Source organism: Lissotriton helveticus, chromosome 8 (genome assembly GCF_964261635.1).
Source record: "Lissotriton helveticus chromosome 8, aLisHel1.1, whole genome shotgun sequence".
Taxonomy (NCBI): domain Eukaryota; kingdom Metazoa; phylum Chordata; class Amphibia; order Caudata; family Salamandridae; genus Lissotriton; species Lissotriton helveticus.
The window spans coordinates 1,570,031,112-1,570,035,048 of NC_136069.1; positions in this window are offsets into that span (position 1 = coordinate 1,570,031,112).

The following is a 3,937-nucleotide window of genomic DNA, read 5'->3' on the forward strand; positions in this document are numbered from 1 at the left end:
TGAAACGCGGTCGGCTCTTCCTACGACCAAGGGCGGCCGTTAATAAATCCAAACATATGCAGTCCCAACATTTAGGAAGAGCTCGTGGAAGCCAAAATCGTTTGCAGCAAATCTTTATTCATGGAAGTCAGCAGGCCAAACAGGGATTCATAGGAAGGGCAGAATCGTGCCATAAGTTGCAACCAGCTAGACGCGTTTCGAGCAACCTCTTCATCAGTAGCTGGTATTCGGAGAACAAGGGGAAAAAAGTGTTCGTAGGCTCACTGGCTATTTCAACCATCTCCCGCCCCATTGGGCGTGGCTCCTGGCATTATGGGAGATGTAGTCAATGCTCCTTGTCAACCCCAGTGGGTACGTTGTTCCCCCGTCCTAATGTCCATCAATATCAGCGCCACTTCAAAGAGTCTCTGCGCCGCTTTGTTGCTGACTTCCTTGCCGTCACACACACCCTTCTGCCTGAGTGCATGAGAGCTCCCTCCACTAAGATGCTGCGGCTCGTGCCACCGCAGTGGACCCGCTCTGGAACGCGGTCGGCTCTTCCTACGACCAAGGGCGGCCGTTAATAAATCCAAACATATGCAGTCCCAACATTTAGGAAGAGCTCGTGGAAGCCAAAATCGTTTGCAGCAAATCTTTATTCATGGAAGTCAGCAGGCCAAACAGGGATTCATAGGAAGGGCAGAATCGTGCCATAAGTTGCAACCAGCTAGACGCGTTTCGAGCAACCTCTTCATCAGTAGCTGGTATTCGGAGAACAAGGGGAAAAAAGTGTTCGTAGGCTCACTGGCTATTTCAACCATCTCCCGCCCCATTGGGCGTGGCTCCTGGCATTATGGGAGATGTAGTCAATGCTCCTTGTCAACCCCAGTGGGTACGTTGTTCCCCCGTCCTAATGTCCATCAATATCGGCGCCACTTCAAAGAGTCTCTGCGCCGCTTTGTTGCTGACTTCCTTACCGTCACACACACCCTTCTGCCTGAGTGCGTGAGAGCTCCCTCCACTAAGATGCTGCGGCTCGTGCCGCCGCAGTGGTCCCGCTCTGGAACGCGGTCGGCTCTTCCTATGACCAAGGGCGGCCGTTAATAAATCCAAACATATGCAGTCCCAACATTTAGGAAGAGCTCGTGGAAGCCAAAATCGTTTGCAGCAAATCTTTATTCATGGAAGTCAGCAGGCCAAACAGGGATTCATAGGAAGGGCAGAATCGTGCCATAAGTTGCAACCAGCTAGACGCGTTTCGAGCAACCTCTTCATCAGTAGCTGGTATTCGGAGAACAAGGGGAAAAAAGTGTTCGTAGGCTCACTGGCTATTTCAACCATCTCCCGCCCCATTGGGCGTGGCTCCTGGCATTATGGGAGATGTAGTCAATGCTCCTTGTCAACCCCAGTGGGTACGTTGTTCCCCCGTCCTAATGTCCATCAATATCGGCGCCACTTCAAAGAGTCTCTGCGCCGCTTTGTTGCTGACTTCCTTGCCATCACACACACCCTTCTGCCTGAGTGCGTGAGAGCTCCCTCCACTAAGATGCTGCGGCTCGTGCCGCCGCAGTGGACCCGCTCTGAAACGCGGTCGGCTCTTCCTACGACCAAGGGCGGCCGTTAATAAATCCAAACATATGCAGTCCCAACATTTAGGAAGAGCTCGTGGAAGCCAAAATCGTTTGCAGCAAATCTTTATTCATGGAAGTCAGCAGGCCAAACAGGGATTCATAGGAAGGGCAGAATCGTGCCATAAGTTGCAACCAGCTAGACGCGTTTCGAGCAACCTCTTCATCAGTAGCTGGTATTCGGAGAACAAGGGGAAAAAAGTGTTCGTAGGCTCACTGGCTATTTCAACCATCTCCCGCCCCATTGGGCGTGGCTCCTGGCATTATGGGAGATGTAGTCAATGCTCCTTGTCAACCCCAGTGGGTACGTTGTTCCCCCATCCTAATGTCCATCAATATCGGCGCCACTTCAAAGAGTCTCTGCGCCGCTTTGTTGCTGACTTCCTTGCCGTCACACACACCCTTCTGCCTGAGTGCATGAGAGCTCCCTCCACTAAGATGCTGCGGCTCGTGCCGCCGCAGTGGACCCGCTCTGGAACGCGGTCGGCTCTTCCTACGACCAAGGGCGGCCGTTAATAAATCCAAACATATGTAGTCCCAACATTTAGGAAGAGCTCGTGGAAGCCAAAATCGTTTGCAGCAAATCTTTATTCATGGAAGTCAGCAGGCCAAACAGGGATTCATAGGAAGGGCAGAATCGTGCCATAAGTTGCAACCAGCTAGACGCGTTTCGAGCAACCTCTTCATCAGTAGCTGGTATTCGGAGAACAAGGGGAAAAAGTGTTCGTAGGCTCACTGGCTATTTCAACCATCTCCCGCCCCATTGGGCGTGGCTCCTGGCATTATGGGAGATGTAGTCAATGCTCCTTGTCAACCCCAGTGGGTACGTTGTTCCCCCGTCCTAATGTCCATCAATATCGGCGCCACTTCAAAGAGTCTCTGCGCCGCTTTGTTGCTGACTTCCTTGCCGTCACACACACCCTTCTGCCTGAGTGCGTGAGAGCTCCCTCCACTAAGATGCTGCGGCTCGTGCCGCCGCAGTGGTCCCGCTCTGGAACGCGGTCGGCTCTTCCTATGACCAAGGGCGGCCGTTAATAAATCCAAACATATGCAGTCCCAACATTTAGGAAGAGCTCGTGGAAGCCAAAATCGTTTGCAGCAAATCTTTATTCATGGAAGTCAGCAGGCCAAACAGGGATTCATAGGAAGGGCAGAATCGTGCCATAAGTTGCAACCAGCTAGAAGCGTTTCGAGCAACCTCTTCATCAGTAGCTGGTATTCGGAGAACAAGGGGAAAAAAGTGTTCGTAGGCTCACTGGCTATTTCAACCATCTCCCGCCCCATTGGGCGTGGCTCCTGGCATTATGGGAGATGTAGTCAATGCTCCTTGTCAACCCCAGTGGGTACGTTGTTCCCCCGTCCTAATGTCCATCAATATCGGCGCCACTTCAAAGAGTCTCTGCGCCGCTTTGTTGCTGACTTCCTTGCCGTCACACACACCCTTCTGCCTGAGTGCGTGAGAGCTCCCTCCACTAAGATGCTGCGGCTCGTGCCGCCGCAGTGGACCCGCTCTGAAACGCGGTCGGCTCTTCCTACGACCAAGGGCGGCCGTTAATAAATCCAAACATATGCAGTCCCAACATTTAGGAAGAGCTCGTGGAAGCCAAAATCGTTTGCAGCAAATCTTTATTCATGGAAGTCAGCAGGCCAAACAGGGATTCATAGGAAGGGCAGAATCGTGCCATAAGTTGCAACCAGCTAGACGCGTTTCGAGCAACCTCTTCATCAGTAGCTGGTATTCGGAGAACAAGGGGAAAAAAGTGTTCGTAGGCTCACTGGCTATTTCAACCATCTCCCGCCCCATTGGGCGTGGCTCCTGGCATTATGGGAGATGTAGTCAATACTCCTTGTCAACCCCAGTGGGTACGTTGTTCCCCCGTCCTAATGTCCATCAATATCGGCGCCACTTCAAAGAGTCTCTGCGCCGCTTTGTTGCTGACTTCCTTGCCGTCACACACACCCTTCTGCCTGAGTGCGTGAGAGCTCCCTCCACTAAGATGCTGCGGCTCGTGCCGCCGCAGTGGACCCGCTCTGGAACGCGGTCGGCTCTTCCTACGACCAAGGGCGGCCGTTAATAAATCCAAACATATGCAGTCCCAACATTTAGGAAGAGCTCGTGGAAGCCAAAATCGTTTGCAGCAAATCTTTATTCATGGAAGTCAGCAGGCCAAACAGGGATTCATAGGAAGGGCAGAATCGTGCCATAAGTTGCAACCAGCTAGACGCGTTTCGAGCAACCTCTTCATCAGTAGCTGGTATTCGGAGAACAAGGGGAAAAAAGTGTTCGTAGGCTCACTGGCTATTTCAACCATCTCCCGCCCCATTGGGCG